Source organism: Peromyscus leucopus, chromosome 17, assembly GCF_004664715.2.
Source record: "Peromyscus leucopus breed LL Stock chromosome 17, UCI_PerLeu_2.1, whole genome shotgun sequence".
Taxonomy (NCBI): Eukaryota; Metazoa; Chordata; class Mammalia; order Rodentia; family Cricetidae; genus Peromyscus; species Peromyscus leucopus.
In genome coordinates, this window is record NC_051077.1 from 56,048,525 (window position 1) to 56,062,947 (window position 14,423).

The 14,423-nt window shown below is 40.2% G+C and overlaps 1 long non-coding RNA gene and 1 pseudogene across 1 annotated transcript; both read right to left on the reverse strand.

Annotated features, from left to right (window-relative positions):
* Positions 1-14,423, reverse strand: part of LOC114686965 — a 52,892-nt pseudogene that overhangs the window by 13,354 nt on the left and 25,115 nt on the right.
* LOC119089243 lies at positions 11,324-14,119 on the reverse strand. Its single transcript, XR_005093122.1, has 2 exons — positions 13,357-14,119; positions 11,324-12,558 (listed from the first exon to the last, which is right to left on the reverse strand). It is a non-coding gene; the product is annotated as an uncharacterized LOC119089243 (long non-coding RNA).

Below are 14,423 nucleotides of genomic sequence, written 5' to 3' on the forward strand. Positions count from 1 at the left end.
TGGAAGTGTATGGAAAAATGGGGGGGGGACTAAGAATAATAGGAACAGAAGGAAAGAATTCCCAAGTCAAAAGCCTAGAAAATATTTTCAAAAAGTCAATTAAATTTTTTTCCAATTTAAGCCGGGTGGTGGTGGTGGCGGCGGCGGCGGCGGCGGCGGCGCATGCCTTTAATCCCTGCAATCAGGAGGCAGAGCCAGGTGGATCTTTGTGAGTTCGAGGCCAGCCTGGGCTACCAAGTGAGTTCCAGGAAAGGTGCAAAGCTACACAGAGAAACCCTGTCTCGAAATTTTTTTTTCCAATTTAAAGGACACCCAGAAAACAAAGCCCACAAAATCAACTAAGCAGGGCTCATGGAGGCTCACAGAGATTAAAGCAACAACCACAGAGCCTGCAAGGGTCTTTGCTAGGTCCTCTGCATATACATTATGTTTGTGTAGCATGGTGTTTTTGTGGGACTCCTAAAAGTGGAAAGGGGTGTCTCCGACTCTTTTATCTGCTGTTGGGATCCTTTTCCTCCTAGTGGGTTGCCTAGTCCAGGCTTGATATTGGGTTTGTGCCTATTCTTATTGTAACTTGTTATGCCATGCTTGGTTGATATCCCTGGGATATTTGCTGTATCCTGAAGGGAAAGAGAGGAGTGGATCTGGGAGCAAGGAGGAGACTGAAGTGTGCTGTGTATATCATTCTGTATAAATAAAATGCTGATTGGTCAGTAGCCAGGCAGGAAGTATAGTCGGGACAAGCAGAGAAGAGAATTCTGGGAACAGGAAGGCTGAGTCAGGAGACACCAGCCTGCCGCCCAGGGAGCAGCACGTAAAGGCAACAGGTAAAGCTATGGAACATGTGGCAATATATAAAATAACAGAAATGGATTAAGTTTAAGTGTAAGAGCTAGTTAGTGGTAGGCCTGAGCTAATGGCCGAGCAGTTTAGTTAATAGAAGCTTCTGAGTGATTATTTTATAAGTGGTTGTGGGTTCTGTGGGGCTGAGCAGGACTAGAGAAAACTTCAGCTACAGAAGTGGAAGGAGAGGAGACTGTAGTCAGGATGTATTGTATGAGAGAAAAATAAGCAAACCAAAAGAGGAATGTGGACACAGTGAGGGAAGATTGAACCAAGACTTAGCAGGGCAAACACCAAATTCTGTAGCTGTGTCTCAGACACATGGGGCTTTATTCTTAAAGGTCTTAGATATCTCTAACCCTGCAAATTTTCATACATGTCTCTCCTTTGCTACTTTCACTCCCTGTATGCAGTTTTCCATGGCAGATGTCTCATAGCTTGGGTATCTCAACATCCTATAGTTTCAAAATACAGCACAGGCTTCATCTTCCGAGAATCATACAATGAACTATTGCAGTCTTCTTAATGGATTTCTGACTCTGCCAAACTTGAACAGGTCCCAGCAGAGGATGTAAGGAATTGGCAAGGGAAGAAGGCCATGGTGGTCAGAATCTTGCAGTCTGACTAGCAGCCAGAATGCTTCTTTATTTATACAGAATGTAGTAGTAGGGATAAGTTCATTTTGTTCCAAATCATAGATAATATTTTTGTTTTTTTGGGCATGTGTTTCCCTTCCTCTGGCTTATCTTTTAGTCATCTTTAATAAACTATGATAGAACAGAATTAACATTTCCAATCATTTTCCCTTAAGTTTTGACATCATTGATTAAAGTTTCCATTTTTACTCATTAACCCATAACCCAATAAGAATCTAAAGGAATATGATAGCCTGTTCTCAGGCTGGTAGCACTAGTTGCTTCAAGGTTGCTAGGCCAAAACAAAAATCTTCAAGCCAGCCTGGGCATACTGCCATGTCCCGAGTAGTGTATTATTAACTCTTAATTGTCAGAGTGCCCAAGAAAATTCCTCAGGCCAAAACAACTGAAATTACTATTCAAATTCTGGCATAATACAATGTTTAAATTTTATATAGTTACAGAATTTGTTTATATGTCTAATCCAGGCATTCTGTTGTTCTTTGGTCATATGTCATCACAGTGACCCTGCATGTGCTAACTTTTCTAAGAAAGGAACGTCCTGAAATCTCATTCTTTTATCATCTATCCCATCTATCCACTCCATTCTTTGCTCATCAATATAAGTCTCTGTGTAAGGCAGAGGTAACTTTATCTTACTTTGTTGCTGTATATGCCACATAGTTGTCTGAGTGTATAGTGAAAAGAGGCTTGCAATTTGAACTGTGGCCAACTCCTCTAACCCACCAAATCTTGTTGACCTTTTGAAGTTTACTTTCTTTTCAATATCTTGTTCCTGTGTAAGTACAGGGACAGATGTTTAAAGAATATCTCATAGCCTCTCAAAGAGACCTCTGGCTTCTTTATGTGTGTCACAACCTGCAAGGCATAAAGAAGACCTTCATGTGATAAGGATATCTCCCTAAATGTGGGAAGCGTAGTATGCTCAGGATGTTCCTGGGAAAGCCTAGAAGCAATACTCCTGGGAGAAGGCATAAATGATTCATAAGAAATTTTCCATCAATCCAATATTCCCAAATTGTACAAATATTAAAAGTCTTCCAAGTAAGCAACAGATAGAGATGAAAACCAAAGGTGGCACAGTGGCCATCATGTGGCTCAGCTTTGCTAGATCTTTGTCAAGTAGCTGTGCTGGCTTTATGACTTCTGCCATTCCATTCAGATATGGCTCTGCCATCAAAGATGAGTGCAACAGTGCTGAACTGAAACCATAGAGTAAGAATCCATGACCTTTAAATTTTGCATTTTTCTTGTTTCCAAAACCTGTACAACACTGATAAGTCCCCAAATTTGCCTTCTAAGTTGTGATGACCTTGCCATGCTTGGACCAGAATTGCAGTAGGTTTATGTGAAGTTGCTTCCTGTGACTAGGAATCACTTTGCCTATTCCTACCATAAATTGAAGGTTTAGATGGATGGAGTCCTACCCTTGGGGTACCTTCTTATGCTTCCAATGCAAAGCAAGAACCTTCTCTTCAATAATGCTAAATACCTTGAAATTTTCTACCTCTGTTTCACCACAGGACTGCCATCTAAAACTACCTAGGGCTGTTTTTCTCTACAAAACAGATATTTCTGCAGAGATGACTGGCCACACTGGTGGAAGCCCATGAACTGTGGACTAGTGGCTGTGGAGACCCCATGGGACTGGATATGGAAGATGGTTGTTTGGCTCGAACTGTCTGGGGGGAACCCGGACAGGGGAATGGGGATCCATCCATGACACATGGGCAGATTTTTGGGAGGCCAATGCAGGTGGTGTGATGCCTTATGCAGCCTTGGTGCAGTGGAGAGGGGCTTGGACCTGCCTAGGCTCAGTGTGCTGGGTTCTGCTGACTCCCCATGGGAGACCTTGGTTTGGGGGATGTGGAGATGTGGGGTGGGTTGGGAGGGAGGGCTGGGGGGTAGGAGGAGGGAGATGGGATTTGTGTGTGGTATGTAGAGTGAGAAGATAATTTCTTAATAAAGAAAAATGAAAAAAATAAATAAAAGAAATGATAAAAGGTAGACTTTTGGGAGGGGATTCAAGATGGCGGAGACAAGCAGACGCAGGTAGGCCTGTGGCAGTGGCCCGCGGAGGTAGACGGGTCCAGCGGCAGTGGCCGACAGGGACATTTAGGCCCGGTGGCAGGGCGGAGACACTCAGGCCCAGTGGTGGCCCACAGAGGTGGACAGGCCCTGCGGCGGAGATAAGCAGACGGAGGTGGAAGGGCCCGGCGGCAGCGGCCAACAGAGACATTCAGGCCCGGCGGCGGCCCACAGAAGTAGACAGGTGGTCGCAGGTCACGACCTGCAGAGGTGGAAGGGCCCGGTGGCAGCGGCCGACAGGGACATACAGGCCCAGCAGCAACCGGCAGAGACATACAGGCCTGGTGGCGGCCCGCAGAGGTGGATGGGCCTGGCAGCAGTGACAAGCAGACGTAGGTAGGCCCGCGGTGGCAGCCAGCAGAGACATACAGGCCCATTGGCTGCCCGCAGAGGCAGACAGACCCAGTGGCAGCTGACAGGGACATACAGCGCCAGCGGCGGAGACAAGTGGACGCAGGTGGGCCTGTGGCGGCGGGCCACAGGGGTGGACAGGCCCGGGGACGAAGAGGGGCGGACGCAGCTTGGAGCGGGGACGCCCCTAGCCCCAACACCTGGGGAAGAGGCTATCTCCGTGGGTCGGAACCAGGGTGAGTCTGGACACTCCGTCTGGGGACAACCCAGGGCCCAACTGCTGATCCTGTGAAACCCAACAACTTGGAGGTGTTGATGAGACTACCCTGCTCAGCTGAAACCCATCTGGGAGAGGATTCAGATGCCTACAGTTTGAAGACTGAAGAAACAAGATCAGCTGAGGAGTTGACAAATGAACAAAACGTGACCTGGGAACACAGAAGAAGGCGCTACCCAGACACCAAACCAGATCACCAGAATCATAAGTATATAATTCACTGACTGAAATCAGCTGTCCCTGAAGAAACAGCCCAATAGCACCAATTTAACCAAGAACCACTAATAAACCAAGACTAAAAATTAGAACAAGAGAGGCACTCTCAGACACAGACACCACCTGCACCGCACAGAGGAAAAGATGAGTAGACGCCAGTGCAAAAATACAGGCAAAAACATAAAGACCTATATGGCAACATCAGAACCTAGTGATTCTACACCTGCAAGACCTAAACATACCATGACAGAAGAAACAGAAGAAATCAACCCTAAAAATGACTTTAAGAAGATGATAGAGGCCCTTAAAGAAGAAATAAAACATTCCCTCAATGAGGAAATAAAAACTTTCCTTAAAGAGGAAATGAAAAACTACCTTAAAGAGGAAATAAAAACTTTCCTTAAAGAGGAAATGAAAAACTCTCTTAAAGAGGAAATAAAAACTTCCCTTAAAGAGGAAATGAAAAACTCCATTAAAGAGGAAATAAAAAACTCCCTTAAAGAAATGGAAGAAAAAAATCAACAAAAAATGGGAAGAAATCAAAGAAAGCCAAGAAAAAGCAATTAAACAGATGAAAGAAACATTCCAAGATCTGAAAAATGAATTTGAGACAATAAAAAAAACACATGCTGAGGGAATGCTAGAAATAGAAATCCTGACAAGACGAACAGGAACTACAGAAACAAGCATAACCAACCGATTGCAAGAGATGGAACAGAGAATCTCTGACACTGAAGACATGATAGAGAAAATAGATTCGTCAAAGAAATCACTAAAGACAAAAAAGTCGTAACACAAAATGTCCAGGAAATTTGGGACACCATGAAAAGACCAAACCTAAGAATAATAGGGATAGAAGAAGGAGAAGAATACCAACTCAAAGGCACAGAAAATATATTCAACAAAATCATAGAAGAAAACTTTCCTAACCTAAAGAAAGAAATATATATGAAGATACAAGAAGCTTACAGAACACCGAATAGTCTGGATCCAAAAAAAAAGTCCCCTCGCCACATAATAATCAAAACACTAAACACACAGAACAAAGAAAAAATATTAAGAGCGCAAAGGAAAAAGACCAAGTAACATATAAAGGCAAACCCATCAGAATAACACCAGACTACTCAATAGAGACTATGAAAGCTAGAAGATCATGGACAAACCTCATGCAGACACTAAGAGACCACGGATGCCAACCCAGACTATTATACCCAGCAAAACTCTTAATCACCATAGGCGGAGTAAACAAAACATTCCAGGATAAAACCAGATTTAATCAATACCTGTCTACAAACCCAGCCCTAAAGAAAGCACTAGAAGGGAAAATTCAACCCAAAGAAGCTAAACACATCCATGAAAAATCAAGCAATAGATAATCCCACACCAACATACACCACAGAAGAAACAAGCTGATGTAGCTATCCTAATATCTAGAGAAAAAGGTTGTTTCAAAAGAGAAGAAGTCTTGTGGCAATGCCTCAGTGGTCCAGGTAACTACCAGAACTCGGAAAAGTTGGTAGAACTTGGGATTGACTGGGAGGCCAAAGATTTAAAAAGCAGAAGATTCTCTCAAGACACAAGTTGTGTGATAATAGTGTGTTTTGTGTGTGTGAATGAGAATTTGTAAATGTTGAATTCTAGGCTTCGACAATCATTGTCAGTGCAGATTAAGCTGCAAGTATTTATGCTTTAAAACTTAAATTATAAAGCTAGTCACATCTTTCTAACAACTAGTTTTAATGTTTATGAGCATATTTTACCTACATTACCTTTTCAGGATGTTGAGAAAGATGCATCACAAGCACAGGCTGGAGGCTGGGGGCTAGATGGTTTTGAGGAAGAGGTCTTGGTGGACTCTTTCATAGAGCAAAGGGAAGCAATGCCTTCTGGGAAATGAGCTAAGTTTTAATCTAGTCTTTAAGATTAGAAGTCAAAAACAAAAATATTAAGGAAAGGAAAACCTAATTGATCTTTGAAGTATTGTTATGTGGAATTGAGTGGGACTTTTGAGGCCTTTCTTCCAGAAAACAAGGACTTGGGTGTCAGGCCTATATTAGGCCTAAACCTTGGTGCCATGTAGTTGTACTTAAATCATTTGAATGGAAAGTGTCTTAGTGATTGGAACTTCAAGTGCAGTTTGGAGTTCTTTCATTTGAAAAATGTGATATTTGAATGGGATTGTTTGAACCTTGTTTTCTAGTCCCTCCCCATCACCACCCTCATAGTCTGAAGGTAGATTTTTCTCTTGATAAAGGAACAAAAAAGGTGAACATCTTGTTTGTAAATAGGTATCTAGTAACTAGTGGTAAACTTGAAATGGTAGAATTCTTTAAAGCCTAATTCTAGATAGCCTCAAGAAAATGTATCTTAATTACTTTTGAACCTGTATTCACCTTGTTTTTTTTCAAATATCTTAAGTTATATTTTCTTTTTCAGAGCTGCTTCTTATTTGGGGCTACTTTTTTTTTTTTTTAATTGAGGCGTAATTCATAAAAGGGTATATTGTTTTGATGAGACTTTTTACAACTGTGGCTGGATGTCTTTCTTTAGTCTTCCAAGAAGGGCCATTTTGCTTTTTTAGAGTTACTTTTAAAAATCATGAGGTCAACAACTTGGACTACTATGCATGTAAGTGCTAATGCAAATTAAAGCCCAAGTTGACCTCCAGCAGCAGTTCATTCTATGTTGACAGTGAGAGAACACTTTGCCTGTTAGGATACTGTTACTCGTGGACTGAAATGCTGAAGAAACTCCTCCCCCTATTTTGTTTTTTTGCAAAAATCAAGGTATATTCTAGGGTTTCCTGGTTGACCTCAACAGATAAACTGAGATGATAGTCTTAGTTCAGAAATGATCTGAATGTAGATTTACAGTCTACGTGTACAGCTGGCTAAGTGAGATCGCTTTCACAGTTCTGCATGTATCCCATCGGCTCCCCATTAGTCACTGAACTCTTAAAACTGGTATTGTAACATTATCACAATGTTTTGCACCAATTTTATAAACTTTACAGTGCAATATGTGTTCCTTTTCCGAGGCAAACCAAAGGTATATTTCTCAAGGTTCTGCTGCTATCAGCAGCGTTGATGGAGGATTTTTTATACATTTGTAATAGATAGAAATAAACCAGAAAAAAAGAAGAAAAAAAAGTGGTGGAGGAAAAGGTGAACACTGCAAGAATACTCAAAAGGGCTGAGAGTTGCAAACGCCAAGAATGGCTTTGTATAGTAAATGGAATAGAACAGCTCTGAACTATAGCTTATTTTCCTGGTTTGGTCTGACAGAATGATTGAATGCTTTTGTACAAAAATCAGAGCCTTAAAAACAAGGATTTGGTGAGAATGTAAAATGGTGTGCCACTTTGGCAAAACAGTTTGGTGGTTGGTCAAAATGCAAAACATTGTTACTCTGTTACTCAACAATTCTACCCTTAGGAATATATCCTCAAACTACTGAAAATGTGCACCTATGAAACATGTACATGAAGGTTTACAGCAGTGTGTTGCTAATAGTAAAAAAGTTAAAACAACTCAAATAGCTATCAAATACTGGAGAGAAATAAAATGTGGCTTATTCATACAATAGAATATTATTAAGACATAAAAATGAATGAGAAACTGACAGATTAAATAACTTTGGTGAACCTTCATAATTTCATTTGTAGATCTTTCCATTTCTAATTTATAAATACATTTTGGGTTATAAATTATAAATGTACTGCCTCCTGTCAACATTGTATACTTCTATTTGATGATTTCTGTGTCAAACATTATATGGAAATGTTTCCAAGTATTTTCTGCATTAACTGTGAATGAATAGAACAAAATAAATTGCCTGTGATGGAAAAAAAAAAAGGTAGACTTTTGAATCTACTCAGAAAAGAAAAAAGAAATATGGATATGGTAAGATAAAAAGATAGATTATTGAATCTATTTTTTTTTTTAAAAGGAACCACTTGTTTTAAATAGGATAAGTAATGAAATTTTTTGGCTGAATTTGTCAAATGTTAATGGACTGGTCATTGTTAATCTGTCAAATGTTAATGGACTATACATTGTCAATATAATTCTTGACTGTATATATTGTATATACTTATTGTATATACTTTTTCTTATATTAGTTATAACTTAAAAATTTTAAACAAAAAAGGAGAAATGTGGTTGATACATTGTGCACCTCAATAAACTTATCTGGGATCAGAGAACAGAACAGCCACTAGACAGACATAGAAGCCAGGCATGGTGACACACACCTTTAATCCCAGCACTTGAGATCTCATGTCTTGCTTGGGAAAGACACATGCCTTTAATTCCAGGAAGTGATGGCTGGAAGCAGAAAGGTATATAAGGCATGAGGACCAGGAACTAGAGGTCTTTTTAAGCTTTTAGTAGCAGTTCAGCTGAGATCCATTTGGGTGAGGACTCAGAGGCTTCCAGTCTGAGGATTCATGGAAACAGGATTGGCTGAGAAGTTGGCAAGGTGAGGTTAGCTATCTGCTTCTTTGATCTTTCAGCATTCACCCCAATATCTGGCTCCCATGTTTTTTATGTAATAAGACCCTTTAGAAATTCATCTACCTACAATTTTCAGTAAGTGATTAGGATAATTTAAGACTATTTGGTATTGCTATGTTTTCTGGGAATTTGTATCTTCTGTGTATATTTTCTCTTATTAATCAAACTTTCCCTCCTCCCTCCCCCCCCCCCGTTTTAATATGTTGTACTGGGTAGATTTAACTATAAAAAAGGCAGTAGGTGTGAGGATGGCAGTGGTGTGTGACTTGAAATGGCAACTACTCAGTGGAAACCTTGCTTATTCTTCAATTGCAATTAGAATAAGTGGAAGGTTTCTTTCTTTCTTTTTTTTTTTTTTTTCGGTTTTGCAAGACAGAGTTTCTCTGTGTAGTTTTGGTGCCTGTCCTGGATCTTGCTCTGTAGACCAGGCTGGCTTCAAATTCTTGAACTCACAGAGATCCACCTGGCCCTGCTTCCCAAGTGCTGGGATTAAAGTCATGTGCCACCACTGCCTGGATGTTTTCTTAATTATAGCAAAAATTTAGCAGTTTGAATCCTCTGGAGAGGGTGAACTTTTGTTTTATCAAGTAAAAACTATGGAATTTGCTAACATCTCTGGTAAGTGATCCACTTATAAGTATAGTATTCTCCATTGTCTCCGTCAGAACATTGCTTAAAATGTCAAATTCAAATCCAGAAATTTTGCTAAGGAACTCTTCAAAAGAAATTTGTGTCAAATATGAGGCTGATTTTCCTCCTTAATTTCTTCTGTAGGCTCTTCAAGTTTATGTGTTTATAAATAACACTTGCAGAGAAATATTTTATATTGGAAATATCTTTGCCAAGGAGTCAGTTAAGTAGCAAGCTATATTGCAAATCTTAGTAACACATTTTTCTCAGTAAACATTGAACAAAGGCCCAATTATTCTGTCCTCAAATTTATTTATTGTATTTAATCTCTATAGGCCTACTATGACAAAAGGAATGATGATTGTATTGATACTGAAACAGTTTTGAGAAAATAAACTAACACATTAAAAAACATACTTCATCTTTTCTGCCCCACTTGTTTCTTTTTCACTATAGATGTGAATGAATCATCAGTAATAATCATCCAACAGAATTAATACTATTTCTAGGAAATCAGCCCATTAGTTGTTAAATCCATGTTACTCAATAAGAACAAGTTGGGGCCAAAATATTATGTAAATGACCTCTAGCTAAATTTTTCATGGAGTCTATTTCCCACTGAAAACCTATTTTCTGCATTACTTGCAACACTTCTGTTGTGGAATAATCCTTTTGTACACTGTGAATATTTGGCACTCAGACTGGCTTAATAAAAGTTTAAATGTCTAACAGTCAGGCAGGTAGAGGTTAGGTAGTACTTGCAGACAGAACATGGGGAAGAAAGAGGCCAGAGTCACCAGCTAGATACAGAGGAAGCAGATGAACTTGCCGTGCTGAAAAAAGGTATTGCCACATGGTAGAGTACAGATAAAAATTATGGGTTAATTTAAGTTGTAAGAGCTGGTTAGTAACAAGCCTAAGCTATCTGCCAAGCATTTATAATTACTAAATCTCTGTGTGGTTATTTGGGAGTGGGTTGGTGGGACAGAAAACTCCACTTACAAATTATGGAATCCTCTTTCCCTCTCACCCTGTTGGCCACCAGGCTGAAAGGGGAAAGAGGTAAGAGTGACAGAAAGCTTTGTACACAGCCCATGAGCAAAAATGGAGACAGCCTTCTGGGAGACAGATTTCAGTGAATCAGCTCAATTTTCTTCCAGACTATAAGGAATATATAGGCATGCACCTATCACAAGCCTTAGTATGTGACAGTAAGGTCCTATAACAGAGCTCCTAGAGCAAGTCTTCTTAGCAAGGATCTGTGCCAAGGGTCAAGGTAAAGACAAATCAGGCATCTGGTCTAGAGACAGCTTTTAGATAAGGTCAGTCTTCCAGGACCTAGAACGTTCTCCAGATAAGGGCAGGTAGAGTAGGTAGCTTTGCTGGAGGCAAGGAACTCTATGCTGGTGAGCTACTCAGATAAGCTGCCAGGCCATGGGGAGGCTGAGACCTCTGTCTCTGAGACAATGTCTTCCAACATCTCTCATTTTATTTTTTTAATAGAGAGGTGTCATTTTAATCCCTGAAGAACCTGTGGCCTGTGTCAGAAGGTTCCAGGGCCTGGTAGTGAACCATTGCCTGACTGCTGGTAATTAAGCAATGGTGGTGACCTGTCACTGGACGAACTGAATAAGGTGGGAGCAAACATCAAAATAAAACAGCATAATCAGAGTACCAATAAAGTGTAGGAGCCAAGAAAATAAGCATTTATGGAACCGGCTAATTTGTTATACAGACTAGGATTTTGAGAGTAGGTCTTTGTATAGTTTTTTGAGAGTGTTGACATTAGTTTAACAACATCTGATTTGTTTACATAAAAGCAACATTCTTTCCCTAATACCAAGCAAGTTTTCCCATGTTCAGCACTTATGAGGTCTAATGCGCTTTTGTTTTGGAACACAACCCTGGCAAGAGACTTCATCTGTTTTTCAAGTGACTCAAGGCTCTCAGTTGTAGATGTCATTGTTTGATCAAGTCTGTATCTGAAGTCTCCAGACAGATGATGTGTCTGGACGATGGCAGCTGTAGCCCTGGAAGATCCAAAGGAGATGACAAGATGGCAAGTCTTATTGCTATCAGTAAAGGAAGGAATATCTTTTGTCTTTGATTAGCAGCAGTGTTGCTTCTTTCTCTTCATATGGACAGACCTGTGGAATAATCATACAATAGTGTAAACCCTGGAAGGGGGTGTCTGTGCAGGAGGTTATCTTACATGTCAGCCTGGAAAGAGTGATGTTAGTGAGACACTGGTCCTAGGGTAAAGGAGAGGGGTACTAACCAGTACAGCTGCCAGCAGAGGTCTATTGCTCGATATATAAAATAAGCAGTTAGAGGCATTAAGGTAGGTGGTGAATGGGAGAAAGTTAACAACATATTGAACATACTGTAGCTAGGGTGGACTGAGCATTTCTTCTTAGCTGTAGCTCCTCTTTAAGAATTTTTCTATGGGTTAGCATGGACTGGGGAGGTCTGCAATAGCTGTTGAGAAATATGAACATCAGCAGAGAGATATTTAACCTAACTGTTTTCCTATGACTACTGTTCTTTATCTTTCATTCCAGGAGTCATCTACAATAATAGTGAGATGGTTATTTAGGTGTTGAAATAGGGATGGCATCCTTGGTTGGGACAGTCCATGGATCCAATCTCATTGTTTTTTTGTCCTAATAGGTTTCCTCAAAGAAAACATGCCAGTGGTGACTGTTGGGTTGAGAATTAGGGGGTTAAATGGTGGCAGGACAGCCCTATGATATAATAAAGACTGCCATTAAAATAGCAGAGGAGGTGGGAGGGCATATGGCTTGGGCAGTGGCCACCAAGTCATCGATGTCCCTTCAGGAGATTTTGTTGTTCTTCAAGGGGTGGAGTTTCTTCCATCTTCTCTGTCCCTGACCAGACAGTGAGAGATGAGCCATCTTTTTGGTTGGGGGTGTGTTGCTGGACATTTCTGGCTGGGATCCAAATAGGCCTCAGTTGGTCCTTTCTGTAGAAAAAAAAAAAACAAAAACAAAACCAAACCAAACCAAACCAAACAAAACAAACAAAAAAAAAACCACAAGCAAAGAAACCTCTTCCTGCTATGAGGAGGTCAGGACTCTTCCATATTCCATTCATGGGGTAAGGCCATCCATCATACCAAGATGGGAGGGTGTTTAAATTTTCTGTAGATATAGAATATTTTTAGGGTGGCCATTGTCTTTGCTAATTGTATTGCTAGAGGTGTAGATGGTCATTTTTGTTTTTAAGTTGACCTTTATTAGTTTTTCTTTTAATTTTTAAATTTAGGACAGGGTATGTGAGCCATACCCTGTAATAGGTAAGGACTAGGGGGCACTGGGAGAACCTGGCAGCAGGTCTAGCTTTGATGTGTTAAATAGGCATCTCAGCCTCTTGTCCCAGATTTGAAACATACATAAATACATATACATATATGTATAAATACATATATATATATGGGACAGGAGGTAAAGTTAAAATTAGCTTTTATTAAAATTTTAAATATTGACCAAGATGAAATCTTGTCAGAGCCATCATCTGGAAACCTTTTAGTTGTATGGCTTTGATATACATTGTTGGGGCTTATATGGACAAAACCCATATGTAATCATACCTTTTTATAAGGCTTTGTTATTATATTTTAAGAAGTATAATTCCCAAAGTCCTAGGAAGTTACCTGGTACTTGGGTAGGTGTTATCTTTTAAGAACTACAGCTCCCAGAATTCCAGGAAATTACCTGGTCTCATTAGCCATTGGTGTTAGTGAGTTGTTTGTTTAACTTACCTATCTAGCTGCTGTTATGGTAGCAGGGATGATGCCTTCCATAGATGCTTCCAGGTGAGCTAAGGCATATGTTGTCAGGGCCCAGGAAGGCTGAGAGGCTTAAGCAAAGGCTTGTTTGTAAGAAGCATCTGATTGGCTGTTCCAGGTGACGGGGAGGGAGCACTTATATCAGCGGGACTGGTTTATATTAGCATTTAGTAAGGCAAGAGCTAAGTAGCTTGTAATTTACAGGAGTTTTTTGTTTGGTTTGGTTTTTTTGTTGGGGGGGGGGTGGTGATTGTCAGCCAGGTGGAACTCTGTTAAGATACAGGCTGGGCAGAAAAAGAGAAATTTTACATTTGGAACCCTTTTTGTTTGATTTGTTGACAGACAGACGCAAGCCTTATGGTTTTGATCCCTGGAAGCTTATATGAATTTTAGTTTTTACCAAAGGAGATGAAAGTTTTAGATATATTAGTATTATCATTATACTGAAATCCACATTATAGAAAAGGCAGTTACTGGTGTCTGTAAAACAGCTGGAACAGATTTATATCTTGGTGTCATAGCAAAGGCTATGGCTTTGGGATAAAAGGCATGAACATTTTTTCTATGTCCAGAGAATCAGTTACTGATTGAACAGAGATGTTTTCAGTCCAATGAGAAGTACCTTTAAGTCTATATTTAGAGGATAACTAAAGGAAACTTACACTTTTGTGTTGATTTTTTTCTGGGGGGGTTTGAGACAGGGTTTCTCTGTGCAGCTTTGTAGCCTATCCTGGAACTTGCTCTGTAGACCAGGCTGGCTTCGAACTCACAGAGATCCACCTGCCTCTGCCTCTAAAGTGCTGGGATTAAAGGCATGCGCCGCCACCGCTGCCACCCCCCCTCCACCCTCCACCCTCCCACCCCGTGGAAACTTAAACTCTTGAGTTTGTGACTAAACAATAAGTAGTCTGTATTTTTAGAGCTAGATTAATAGCTTGTTATTAACCAATAACTCTATTGGTTAATGCTAAAACTTTGAGCTTTTAAAGTCTTAATATCATAATACTATAGCAAAGGGAAGAAATCTGAAACATTTTTTA